The sequence below is a fragment of the Oncorhynchus kisutch genome, unplaced genomic scaffold (assembly GCF_002021735.2).
Source record: "Oncorhynchus kisutch isolate 150728-3 unplaced genomic scaffold, Okis_V2 Okis03b-Okis08b_hom, whole genome shotgun sequence".
Taxonomy (NCBI): domain Eukaryota; kingdom Metazoa; phylum Chordata; class Actinopteri; order Salmoniformes; family Salmonidae; genus Oncorhynchus; species Oncorhynchus kisutch.
In genome coordinates this window covers 5,919,146-5,934,239 of record NW_022261980.1, presented here as the reverse complement: position 1 = coordinate 5,934,239, position 15,094 = coordinate 5,919,146, and positions in this window count along the sequence as shown.

The window sequence follows — 15,094 nt, the reverse complement described above, 5'->3', positions numbered from 1 at the left end:
TATGGCGCCAGGGCCTCTTTTGGAGACAGGAGAGTGAAAGGGCAAGGAGGAGAGATAGAGAGAGAGAGAGAGAGAGAGAGAGAGAGAGAGAGAGAGAGAGAGAGAGAGAGAGAGAGAGAGAGAGAGAGAGAGAGAGAGAGAGAGAAGAGAGAGAGAGAGAGAGAGAGAGAGAGAGAGAGAGAGAGAGAGAGAGAGAGAGAGAGAGAGAGAGAGAGGAGAGAGAGAGAGAGAGAGAGAGAGAAGAGAGAGAGAGAGAGAGAGAGAGAGAGAGAGAGAGAGAGAGAGAGAGAGAGCGCATAGGAACCATCAATAAACAATTCCTGAAACGTGGCAAAACAGAGCCGTCACAGAAATGTGCGCATTTTAATAATGAAACGCGTGTATGGCTTAGGTCATTAAGCTTTGCGCTACGTAGTCTCCTGTAGTTCCGGGCGAACCGGAGACGGAACATAAAACACCGAAAGTGACAAACTCAACCCGGGTCTCGGTGATATTTCTAAATGCCAACAAACAACAGTGGCGCTGCTTGTGAATCCATACAGATAACTGGGCTATGTAAAACAAAGCACACTAAATCAGGCAATAACGACGACAAACCGTCTGGAAAATGGACTCAGAGAGGCAAGAATGTATTTCTTCCTCCCTCTCTCAGTCTGCATGACACATTTTATACTGGAGTAAATATTCTGAGGATAATTGAACTGATTTTGATTTGTAAATTCCTCATTTCTGAATATGAAAGTGCGACGAGGAGAACAGAAATAGTTCTGCCCGGGCGCCATCCTATAATGACTTTGACCATTGGCAAGATACTATGCATAATGTGTGGGATTTTAACTTGCTAATATGCTATTTTCTAGAATAGACTGTAACACCATGCATTATTGATGTGGATTTTTCACAAATCACAAATGTGCGGTGAGACTTATAGGATGGATACTGGAGAGCTGGGCCTGTCGATGTTCACTGCATGAAAACACCATATATATATTATTCTATAGAATAAATGGGCCTATGAATCAATCTCATAACCTTTCAATATTTCATAGGAATTTCATTATTTTAAATAACTTCGATGTAAAAAAATTATAATCGAATTTTAAAGAACTCGTTGAGAAATGAGGGAAGAAAGCTACAGCATTTCAATACATTTGACAGGTTCTTCCCCCAATGCGGTGAGTTGTATGCTTGTGTAAATGAGTTCCTCTTTCCTCTACTTAATGGAAAAAACACTTGACCTATTTCAGGTCAGCTGTTCATTATCGATTTTATGCAACTCTCGTATTGTTGTATTAGCACAGCTTTATGCATAGGCCTATGTTTGCCCCCAGCAAAGCAACAACGTTTATTTGGCGACCTGTACATACAATCCTTTATACTCCTTTCAAATCTATAAGAAGCTATAAGAATCAGAAATGAGTGCTAATCAGACGCGTAATTACAAGCAACGTTCAGCGCGCTGCTTTGACATCAACCGGTGGGGTGCAAGAGCAGCATAGCAAAGCCAAGGCAGCGGCAGATGAAGTCCTCCAAATGTTTATTGTTGTTTGAAACCCATCTGGTAATAGGCTTGTCTTAGATCTGTCTCCTTTATCAGGGTTTTAATTAAAGGTGGTTCAAGGCCACGGAGAACATGAAGAGCCGTAATTAATACTAGCCGACACCGGACCCCAGAACAGATGCAACGGTCCTTCTTCTGAGAGAAAATCCCATGGAAATCATGTACAGAAGTTTGTGTGTAGGCTGGGCTATAGAGGTTAATCCCGTCTTGAGAATAGGAGCACATTTCCCATTCGGTGCGGGGAGTCGCGGCGGTCGGGAATTCAGTTCCCTGTCTTGCATGTTTTGATATTTCTTTGACATCTATTGATTTGAGGACAGCTGTACGGCTTTGTCGCAGGAGAGAGCCCCGGTCACAATGCATTAGCGTGATGCGTGAGCACAAGCCCAACATCTGAGGAGCCAAACAGGCTCAGGGAACGCCTGACAAGCGGCACATACAACATGATCATTACGGAAAACCCACACGTTTATTAAAACCCACACGTTTTAGTAATGAATGACTCATCTTAATCAATGTGAATCTGTTGGACACACGAGGTTGTGTTACTTTATAACTTCCTAAAAGCGTTAGCATTTATTAACAGGAACTATCTCTTTTTGACAGAGTGTGATAGGTCTATCATAAAATATGAATGTACATTTAAAAACTCAGGTATTCGTTAATACATGAAAATCTCTCTTAATGCAGTAGTCTGTAATACAATTGCATGACTCACAGTACATACTTGTATAACCTTTATAATGTTATAATTTGCCAGCCAATTCAATCAACCGACCAGTTGTCGGCCTATATCTTCTAAGTGTGTCTATAACATCATTTGGAGAAAATTCTTGCTAAAATGAATTTTAATGCAAATTATTTTATTTATTTTATTGTGTCAGGACTGTGTGTCAGGATTTATCATTTAAACACACACACACACACACACACACACACACACACACACACACACACACACACACACACACACACACACACACACACACACACACACACACACACACACACACACACTCACTCTCTCACACACACACACACACACACACACACACACACACACACACACACACACACACACACACACACACACACACACACACACACACACACACACACACTCACTCTCTCACACACACACACACACACACACACACACACACACACACACACACACACACACACTCACTCTCTCACACACACACACACACACACACACACACACACACACACACACCACACACACACACACACACACACACACACACACCACACACACACACACACACACACACACACACACACACACACACACACACACACACACTCACTCTCTCACACACACACACACACACACACACCACACACACACACACACACACACACACACTCACTCTCTCACACACACACACACACACACACACACACACACACACACACACACACACACACACACACACACACACACACACACACACACACACACACACACACACACACACACACCCACACTCACTCTCTCACACACACACACACACACACACACACAGTGAGTATTATGCCGAAACACAGATTTTATGGGCTCAAGCAATGGACCGTTCTCTGTGTGTGTAATTGGCCACGTGCTCGGATGCCCTGAGTTCAGCCTTGGCATCAGTTTAGTATCGTGGAGGGAAACAAATATTCCAAATAATTTCAATTAAAGAAGGAATTGGGTTGATTAAGGGTACTGGGTCTCGTTTCTGCTCCAACGGTGATGACTAAAAACCTGCATTTTCATAAAAAAAAAAAACTAAATATTTCTGAACCAGGCCTACTTCACCAGGTTACTACTATATAGCACAGCGCTGCTGCTGATGACCAAAAGTCTTATTCATCATCATCATAATCATCATCATCTTCATCACCATTATTATCATAATCATCACCATCTTCATCACCGTCTTCATCATCATCTTCATCAACATCTTCATCATCGCCATTATCATCATCACCATTTTCATCATCACCATTATCAACATCATCACCATCTTCATCAGCACCATTATCAACATCATCACCGTCTTCATCAGCACCATTATCATCATCAGCACCATCTTCATCAGCACCATTATCAACATCATCATCATCTTCATCAGCACCATTATCAACATCATCACCGTCTTCATCAGCACCATTATCAACATCATACACATTTAATTTATGCGAATCACATGGGATTTTGTTTGGGCTGTGGATTTACCCCCTAATAATACCGGAGAATGGTGTTGAAAATGTTTACATCGTAGGCTGGCCCCATCTCAGATTGTTCTGGCCAGAGGAACAGATGGACCAATCCCCCGCACATTGTCCTCCTGTCTGCCCACTCCGACTCCTAGTAAAGTAATGCTTTCATTGGCATTTCAGCTTATCCAACCCCGATGCCCCGTTGTTGCGTTTATAACAAATCACCTCCTCACTCTTCCCCTTCACAATGAATCAAGATTCACAAAATGGGAGATCTCCTCCCTTGGCAGGGAAAAGTCCATTCCGGGCTTTGAGGCGGTGATTTACACGCAGGCTATCCCTCGCCTTTCCCTACCCCTTGACGGCTGCTCCGGGGCATCCACTGAGACCACCACTCCGGGGGCGAGGCCGGGGCTCCATGGAATCCGCGGCTGTAATTTGTTACTCGGCTGCAGACTATGGAGAGTCACGCCACGCTGGAGATGTTGCAGTGCGCTTCCCAAAAGCCATAGAAGTTGGACACACACACACACACACACACACACACACACACACACACACACACACACACACACACACACACACACACACACACACACACACACACACACACACACACACACACACACACACACACACAGTGACCCAACAACAATGATATGAATCCCCCCGGCCTCAGAGTAACTTTTGGCCTAGTTTGTTCCTGCTGAGAGTTCCATGTCCTCCTCCCCCAGGAGACCTTTCCCTCCCTCTATACATATGTAAAGGAGATAAATAAAAATGGCTGAAGAAAAGGTGCAGAGCTAGTAAATCTTAAACAGACAATTGCCACCACTTGTGATTCCTTAATGCAGCTCAAATATGCTAGTTTACCAATGTGTTCTGCAGTCAACGCTGTTGGAAGATACATAGCTGTATGTGTATCTACTCTCACTACTGTTGAGTAAACTGCACAGTTAAACCACATCTTACCATCCCACCAGTGCAGCTATAAGGTAGGCCTACTACATGTGCTGAAAGCAGTGTTAACTCTCTCACAATCTGATCAATTATAGTGGCACTGATCCCAGTTATAATCTCCACCCGGCACAGCCAGAAGAGGACTGGCCGCCCCTCATAGCCTGGTTCCTCTCTAGGTTTCTTTCTAGGGAGTTTTTCCTAGCCACTGGGTTTCTGTACAACACTTTGAGATATCAGCTGATGTACGAAGGGCTATATAAATACATTTGATTTGATTTGATTTGAGTACATTAATATAACTTAATAACGTGGAGTCTTTTTCTCCAGAGGTGTCTTTAAGTATAGTAAAAGTAAAATTAGTTGTAACTTTACGCATGCCTTCTATGAAAAAGTGCAGGCAAGAAAAGAGAGTAAATATTGTGATTTGAGAACTCACTAACTGTTAGATTCTTAATAATTGAATATGATCATTGTTTATTGGAGATGATATGCAGTCGGCCTGGGAAGGCAGACTCGTTGGACACTGCACCTTGCAGAAGAAACTCAGCCCTGTGATTTCACCTTCCCCTTAGTTCTGCTTGTGGAGCGTGGCTGCCCCCTAGCGCTGAAATAGAGTCATAAGCGTTCTCACCTTCAATGAATGTTTCTGCACAAATAACAAAAACTCAGTGGTTCATGGTGACAGGTAACTTTGTGCCAGTGATGTTTTTCTTAATTACAGTGTTGTGTACCTGTTAGTTATCATATAGGACAACAGCAAAAGTAGGCCTATCATTCGAAGGTTTTTGTCGACCTCAGCGTTCCGTGGAACCTTTTGTGGAATGTGACGTGGTGCTGAACGGACAGCTCCGAACCAGTGTCGCGACGAAATATATCGTTTTTTTGAGCTCACAAAACGAAGGATTTATTTGATTTCTTCAGTTTTATGAGTAGCCTATTTTCCGCGCTGATGAAGAACCTAAAACATAGATAAGATAATTAACTTAGTAGAGTCTCACATGGGCGCCAGACAATTTGGCTTTTCAAAGAAACAGCAAGGCTTCAGTGAGAAAACAAAAAAAATGTTTCATTCAACAGTCGAACAGCCAAAAGGAGCAAAAGTCGGATCCTGTAAATTACACTAATGCTAAAAGAAAGAGTATTATTTTCCCATTTGGTCTGGGAGAAGGAAATGTCAGAGCCATTGGAGAGGTTTCATCTGTATTTTCTCCCCTAATGAGCACATCTGAGAGGTGGACACGGAAGACCGGACAGGCGCAGATACAGATACCCGGGACATATTAAAACACCGTTCATTGATTTACCCTCCTATGCTTTTGAGTTTATTTTTAGGTGTGGGCCTAATGGACTTTGTAATGACTAACTTCATTAAGTTTCCTATCAGATATCGACCTATTCATGCATGGCTGTGGATTTCTCATGCAAAATGGAATTCGTTACCAGTACGGAACTTTTGAGTGTAAATTGCTGTCTTCATTATGGAGAAAATGTTACAGCTGCTAATAAACCATTATAATATACAATAATAGAATAACTTTCCATTGCCACCAATTACCTACAACCTAAAAAAGTTATTATTCTATACAAAGTAGGGCCTTTGTGATTTCAAGGTAGCCTCTCTCTCTCTCTGTCTCTGTCTCTGTCTCTCTCTGTCTCTCTCTCTCTCTCTCTCTCTCTCTCTCTCTCTCTCTCTCTCTCTCTCTCTGTGTCTCTCTCTCTCTCTCTCTCTCTCTTTCTCTCTCTCTCTCTCTCTCTCTCTCTCTCTCTCTCTCTCTCTCTCTCTCTCTCTCTCTCTCTCTCATCTCGCTCTCTCTCTCTCCATATCGCTTGTCTCTCTCTCTCTCTCTCTCTCTCTCTCTCTCTCTCTCTCTCTCTCTCTCTCTCTCTCTCTCTCTCTCTCTCTCCATCCCCATCTCTCTCTCTCCACCTCTCTCTGGGGAGGCTGGCATTTACTTGATGATTTCTGCCTTTAAGTGCATGCTTAAAGTGCAGTGTTTTTATCTACACCTAAAATAGCTGCGGACTGGGACAATTTAACAGGCAATTTAACTGACTGTGTGTTAGTCAGGCTGTCTGCCTCCCATACTCTGCCAAAGAGACATGGCATGATGGATGTGGGCAGTTTAAGAATGGTGAACACACACACACACACACACACACACACACACACACACACACACACACACACCACACACACACACACACACACACACACACACACACACACACACACACACACACACACACATGCGTTTGACGTTTGTCAACAGCGGGCATTCTAACTTCAAGGCTTTGACTAATTGAGCAATAATTGAGATGTCTCTGGTCCTTGCTACTGTTGCCACACTTGTCATTGTTGTTTTGTCTGTCTGTTGAAGACAGCTGAGTGGAAAAAGACAGTCATCTAGACACAACATTGCAAAGACAGATTCTATGAAGTATTTGAAGTTGATCAAAGTGCAGAAGGGGATAAAACATTTGTCATCGATGGCCATGTGGTCTGTTGCATGGTCCAGTGTCTGTGTGTGGTAGTGTGTGTGTTTATCAGAGACAGATGGGAGAGGTATGGTGCTGCCTGGCACGGATAAGAACAGGTACAGCTGTTTGTGCACACACACACACACACACACACTCACACTCACACACACACACACACACCACACACACACACACACACACACACACACACACACACACACACACACACACACACACACACACACACACACACACACTCACACTCACACTCACACTCACACTCACACTCACACACACACACGACTACACACACACCCTGCCATATTTCCCAATACAAACACATATGGAGCCATCAGAGGCCAACACACTTTCATTAGAGTAACATCTTGTGCTGGAGGTTGGAGCAGCTCTGGGCTGGAGTCGGGTGGTCCAGACCCGTCAGTAGGAGGAAGCAGAGGCGTTTGTCATCCCCCTCTCAGGGCTCTGTCCTCCTGGAAGAGAGAGAGATGGGACAGAGGGCTGGGTGGCAGAGCATCTGGCTCTAGGATCTCCAGCTGCAAGGAGAGAGAGGGAGAGGAGTGTCTCTGCAGCCCAGGGGAGGGACTCCAACTCCTGCAGCCAAATCCACAGCCACCACCCTGAATGGAGAGGAGATGGAGGACTGTGTGAGGATGAGGAACTTGTTTACACATACAGTATATAGATGATTTTGACTAATGATCAGTGTAACACAAGAGCTCTGAAGAGGGTTCAGGGCCATGTATCATGGATAGGGAAGATTACATTACACAATGATCATGATCATGTCCTTGTGTTTCTGTGGGCATTCTAGGGAAGTGTTCAGCCCTAAAAAACCAACCCCACAGCAGAGAGGGAAAAAACAACCCCACAGCAGAGAGGGAAAAACCAACCCCACAGCAGAGAGGGTGTGTGTGTGTGTGTGTGTGTGTGTGTGTGTGTGTGTGTGTGTGTGTGCACGTCAGTGGCGGTGCCTGCGTGTGTGGGCTCAGTACACAGACCCCAGAAAATGGCAGAGGTGTGAGGGACGTCTAGTAATGCCGAGTGACTGGAACAACGGACCAGAGGATAATGTCACCCACACCATGACCCACAAATCAGTGCAGCCATGAGGGACACAACTGCACAGCCACAGCCAGGGCCCCTGAGATAGCATTTAGCATCTCGCATACTAGCCCCTGGTTAGCATTTAGCACCAGGCAACTTTTCCTTTGCGGTCATTTCATCATTTTAGGTCCGATCCATGGATGATTCAGAGCATGGAGAGGGCATTTAATATAGCAATTAAATGCATACTTAAGGGTTTGTTCTTGGGCCATAGCTGGGCTGATTTATGATTGACTGTATAGAAGAGGGGATGGCGAGATAGAGGGTGGATGGAGAGATGGTGGAGGGATAGAGGAGGGGATGGAGAGATAGAGGAGGGGATGGAGAGATAGAGGAGGGGATGGAGGGATAGAGGAGGGGATGGAGAGATAGAGGGTGAATGGAGAGATAGAGGAGGGGATGGAGAGATAGAGGAGGGGATGGAGGGATAGAGGAGGGGATGGAGAGATAGAGGGTGAATGGAGAGATAGAGGAGGGGATGGAGAGATAGAGGAGGGGATGGAGAGATAGAGGGTGAATGGAGAGATAGAGGAGGGGATGGAGAGATAGAGGAGGGGATGGAGAGATAGAGGGTGAATGGAGAGATAGAGGAGGGGATGGAGAGATAGAGGAGGGGATGGAGAGATAGAGGAGGGGATGGAGAGATAGAGGGTGAATGGAGAGATAGAGGGTGAATGGAGAGATAGAGGAGGGAATGGAGAGATAGAGGAGGGGATGGAGAGATAGAGGGTGAATGGAGAGATAGAGGAGGGGATGGAGAGATAGAGGAGGGGATGGAGAGATAGAGGGTGAATGGAGAGATAGAGGGGATGGAGAGATAGAGGAGGGGATGGAGAGATAGAGGGGGGGATGGAGAGATAGAGGGTGAATGGAGAGATAGAGGGTGAATGGAGAGATAGAGGAGAGGATGGAGAGATAGAGGAGGGGATGGAGAGATAGAGGGGGGGGATGGAGAGATAGAGGGTGAATGGAGAGATAGAGGAGGGGATGGAGGGATAGAGGAGGGGATGGAGAGATAGAGGAGGGGATGGAGGGATAGAGGGGGAGAGGGGAGATGGAGGGATAGAGGAGGGGATGGAGGGATAGAGGAGGGGATGGAGAGATAGAGGAGGGGATGGAGGGATAGAGGAGGGGGTGGAGGGAAAGAGGGGGAGAGGGGGAGATGGAGAAATAGAGGAAAGGATAGAGGAGGAGATGGGGGATAGAGGAGGGGATGGGGGATAGAGGAGGGTATGAGAGGATAGAGGAGGGGAGGGAGAGATAGAGGAGGGGATGGAGGGATAGAGGGGGGGATGGAGGGATAGAGGGGGAGAGGAGGGAATGGAGGGATAGAGGGGTGGATGGAGGGATAGAGGGGTAGAGGGGAGATGGAGGGATAGAGGAGGGGATGGAGGGATAGAGGGGGAGAGGGGAGATGGAGGGATAGAGGAGGGGATAGAGGGATAAAGGAGGGGATGGAGGGATAGAGGGGGGATGGAGAGATAGAGGAGGGGATGGAGGGATAGAGGGGGGATGGAGAGATAGAGGAGCGGATGGAGGGATAGAGGGGGAGATGGAGAAATAGAGGGGGGGGATGGAGAGATAGAGGGTGAATGGAGAGATAGAGGAGGGGATGGAGAAATAGAGGAAGGGATAGAGGGATAGAGGGGGGTGGAGGGATAGAGAGGGAGAGGGGAGATGGAGGATAGAGGAGGGATGGAGGGATAGAGGAGGGGATGGAGAGATAGAAGGGAAGAGGGGGGATGGAGGGATAGAGGAGGGGATGGAGAGATAGAGGAGGGGATGGAGAGAGAGGGGGAGAGGGGGATGGAGGGATAGAGGAGGGGATGGAGGGATAGAAGGGAAGAGGGGGGATGGAGGGATAGAGGAGGGGATGGAGAGATAGAGGAGCAGATGGAGAGATAGAGGAGGGGATGGAGAGATAGAGGAGGGGATGGAGAGATAGAGGAGGCGATGGAGAGATAGAGGAGCGGATGGAGAGATAGAGGAGGGGATGGAGAGATAGAGGAGGGGATGGAGAGATAGAGGAGGCGATGGAGAGATAGAGGGGGATGGAAGGGAGGGATAGACAAATTAAAGTGTGAGCCTTCAGAGTGTTACACACGCTGCACACAATCAGGCATGCACTTACATACACTTTACACTTGACACTTACACACACACACACACACACTTTACACACACACACACACACACACACACACACACACACACACACACACACACACACACACACACACACACACACACACACACACACACACCACACACACACACACACACACACACACACACACACACACATAGGGGTTACACATCATCTCTTCCCTCGTTGTGAAGTGTGACCTTTGCTGAGGGAGGTGCCATAGGGCTGCAGTCACTCTTCTAATCTGAGATAATAACTCCTCCAAAACTCAGTAGCCCTAATCTGCCATTAGCCCTCTGGGATTGTGATCTGAGATTGAGATGAGTCCTGGAGGGTGGAGGATGGACAAGGGGTTTAGGGGTGGATGACATCAGCATCCCCTAACAGGATGTTTTCAGAGGGTATCAGAAGGGGTTTGGGTGGGAGAGATGCTGCCCTCCTCCATTCAGGGCCTGCTAGTATATTATGTTCTGTTTGGTGTGTCTTTTCCCACTCCGTTGTCTCACCTTGTTGTTGCTGCTGCAACGATTTACGAGTCATGTTTAGTAACTTCTTTTTGCAAAAGTGTCACAGACTGACACTTATCAGTTGATACTGGGCTGCACATTGTGACTGTGAGTGTTTTCCACTCTGCACAAATTGAGGTTTGCTGTTCGACAGACCATGCAGGATATTCAAAACACGTATGGACATGCAGTCGTTGACATAAAAACATCCCCCCCCCCCCCCCCCCCCCCCACACACACACACACACACACACACACACACACACACACACACACACACACACACACACACAACCTTCCTGGCAGATGTGGTAGTTGGTATGGCAGGTAAACACAGGCCAGGAAATCAGCAGCTCTTCATGCCCATTGGCTCAGAGCATGTTGGTGGGGGCTGTGTAGTGTGGTGGGTCGGGTGTATTCTCTTCATACCCATTGGCTCAGAGCAGAGGGACACATGTTGGTGGGGGCTGTGTAGAGTGGTGGGTTGGGTGCATTCTCTTCATGCCCATTGGCTCAGAGCATGTTGGTGGGCGGCTGTGTAGTGTGGTGGGTGGGGTGTATTCTCTTCATGCCCATTGGCTCAGAGCATGTTGGTGGGGGCTGTGTAGTGTGGTGGGTTGGGTGTATTCTCTTCATACCCATTGGCTCAGAGCATGTTGGTGGGGGGCTGTGTAGTGTGGAGGGTGGGGTGTATTCTCTTCATGCCTATTGGCTCAGAGCATGTTGGTGGGGGCTGTGTAGTGTGGTGGGTCGAGTGTATTCTCTTCATGTGGTTAATTTCACCATGTTCATTCAGTCTATAGCTTCGTCTGAAGGACAGTTTTGGTGCAGTCTGCTGTTGATCGCAGCTACTGGGAGCTTGGGAGTGAGCTGTGTGTGTCTGTGTGTTTGTGTGTTTGTGTGTGTGTGTGTGTCTGTGTGTGTCTGTGTCTGTCTGTGTGTGTGTGTGTGTGTGTGTGTGTTTGTGTGTGTGTTTGTGTGTGTGTGTGTGTGTGTGTTTGTGTGTGTGTGTGTGTTGGTCATGTCTTTATATGACCACAACACTGAATAATACAGATGAAATCAGCAACACATCACAGGTGTCTGTGTTTCGATGTCATTAATTAGGCATCAGAGATATGACACCATTATTTAGATTCACACTGGGCATGTTTGTTAAATTAAAGACATGCTCCGAAACTTCTGCAACTGCTAAGTATTTTTTAACCCTCCCCCTTTGGACTGGATGTGTCAATGTGTAGTTCATACATACACAATCTATGAGCAGAATTACTGCCTCACCTCAATTAGCCACGAAGTACCTAGTTTGATGGCAACTTTCTTTCAGGAACCTGTGCTGCGCCATTTGCCATACATTTTCCACCACGTGGGCCAGCCCCCTACCAATTCGAGTTCTAGCCAATGAGCTTCAGCCTTTTGAGTGACAGCTAGCAAGATGCACACATAGCAGAGGGAGCGAGAGAGCAATGATGCGGTGAACATATCTGTACGTATGTGACTTAGTATACAATTTCCAGGGACCACTCTTGCCTCATGAGCCCTACTTTCAGACCTACTGGTTAAAAGTATACAAAAGTACTGTAGAATCTCTTTAATGAATTGCCAGAAGGCTGCAAAGAAGAGAATGAACACTTCTTCCTAAAACTAGACAATGAATGGCAATCTGTATAAAGGCTGAAGAAAGTCTAGGAGATCCTATTCAATTCCACTCCATTCTATTCTATGTTTAATGTTTGGATAATGTCGATCCTTGCTTGTCTCCCTAATGAGTGTTACTAGACAGATGACAGTGAAATGAATGGTTGGTCTCCACTGTGTATAACAACAGTTACTCTTCTTTTCATGGTCTTCATAATGACCCATTATAAAACTGCAGATAAATTGCCACATATATTGAAACTGCACTAAAACATGGTCCTACGGTTTTGCCCACTCGTCAATCTCTTGCTTGAAGTGGTGCGCGCTCACACACACACACACACACACACACACACACACACACACACACACACACACACACACACACACACACACACACACACACACACACACACACACACACACACACACACACACACACACACACACACACACCCTTCCAAGGCCTTAATTTCCCCATTAACATGCTTCCCCAGACATTATTTCCTGTTGTTGACCCCCATTCAGAACCTATCTAATAGATGCTAGATGTCCAGGTGCTGTAACATTGATTAACACCATCTATACATCATGGAGCGCAGGAGCGAGTCGAAGGTCCGACTGCCAGACCAACTCTGTTCAAATTTTGCTTCGGTTGCTCCATGAACTATGCGCGCTAATCTGCACTTTGACGTGTGGCTGCTCCACTATAAATTCCTGGCTTAATTAAAAGCGGGACCCTCTCTGTCATCTAATTACAGGGAGAAAAAGGTTATTGCTTCGGTGCAATTTTCCAAATGCGATTCCTTAACAGTTATTAAAGGGCCCGGTGTCGTTTATTGTTTCAGATTCTTCACTATGGAAATGGCCCTGGTGACAGCCGTAATGACTGGGGTGGAGGGGGGTGGGGGTGGGGGGGTGCTTCATCTCTATAGCGGCCCGTTTCCCGGTCGTTTGTCTCTGGTAAGTGGAGCAGACAGGAACGTGGAAATGTCACGGGAGGGATGCCATGATTGCCTCCGCTTTACAGTCGTCATTAAAGGAGAGCAAAGGTTTATTTTCTCTCCTGAGGCAGTCTTGAGAAGTTTATTAATCGATCTGGAATGGTTGGGGCAGTGAGTTATTAGGAGGCTACTATAGGAAAGCTCAGGAGAGAGAGGGAGGGAAATGTAGGGGAGGAAACTCATAGTGAGAGAGTGGGGATGGTCACAGTGAGAGGGTGGGGATGGTCACAGTGAGAGAGTGGGGATGGTCACAGTGAGAGAGTGGGGATGGTCACAGTGAGAGGGTCGGGATGGTCACAGTGAGAGAGTGGGGATGGTCACAGTGAGAGAGTGGGGATGGTCACAGTGAGTGAGTGGGGATGGTCACAGTGAGAGAGTGGGGATGGTCACAGTGAGAGAGTGGGGATGGTCACAGTGAGAGAGTGGGGATGGTCACAGTGAGAGAGTGGGGATGGTCACAGTGAGAGAGTGGGGATGGTCACAGTGAGTGAGTGGGGATGGTCACAGTGAGAAAGCTGGGATGGTCACCGTGAGAGAGCGGGGATGGTCACCGTGAGAGAGTGAGGATGGTCACCGTGAGAGAGCGGGGATGGTCACAGTGAGAGAGTGGGCATGGTCACAGTGAGAGAGTGGGGATGGTCACAGTGAGTGAGTGGGGATGGTCACAGTGAGAAAGCGGGGATGGTCACCGTGAGAGAGCGGGGATGGTCACCGTGAGAGAGTGGGGATGGTCACCGTGAGAGAGTGGGGATGGTCACAGTGAGAGAGTGGGGATGGTCACCGTGAGAGAGTGGGGATGGTCACAGTGAGAGAGTGGGGATGGTCACCGTGAGAGAGTGGGGATGGTTTTCCCTGACTGTTCAGTCAGATCACATTCCTCTTTTGTAAGGTCTTGTTGCCTCTACACTCCAGTTGGCTCTAGCAGGAAAAGTTAGTCAAACTCTTTTCCCTGAGATTTATAACTTTGTCGGTAGCTCAGTGGGCCATTGCAGTTTTGTGTCATTCATATGATTTGGGTTTGATAGCCAGATGGTTGTCAGTTACATTAAATGTCCTTCATACCTTTGTATGCACATGGTAACTACAGTGTAACTACAGTGTAACTACAGTTGTGGTAGACATTAAATCTACTTTCAAGAAAAGTAAACCAGCATACACTACCACTGAAGTCCCTTGGGCCTGGAAAATGAACCCCAGAATTACAACAATAAGAAAACAAAACAGGTATTGAACCTTTATTTAACTGGGCGAGTCAGTTAAGAACAAATTCTTATTTCCAATGACAGCCTACCGTGGTTAAACCCTAACTCGGTTAAACCCTACCGTGGTTAAACCCTAACTCGGTTAAACTCTACCGTGGTTAATAAACCCTAACTCGGTTAAACTCTACCGTGGTTAAACCCTAACTCGGTTAAACCCTACCGTGGTTAAACCCTAACTCGGTTAAACC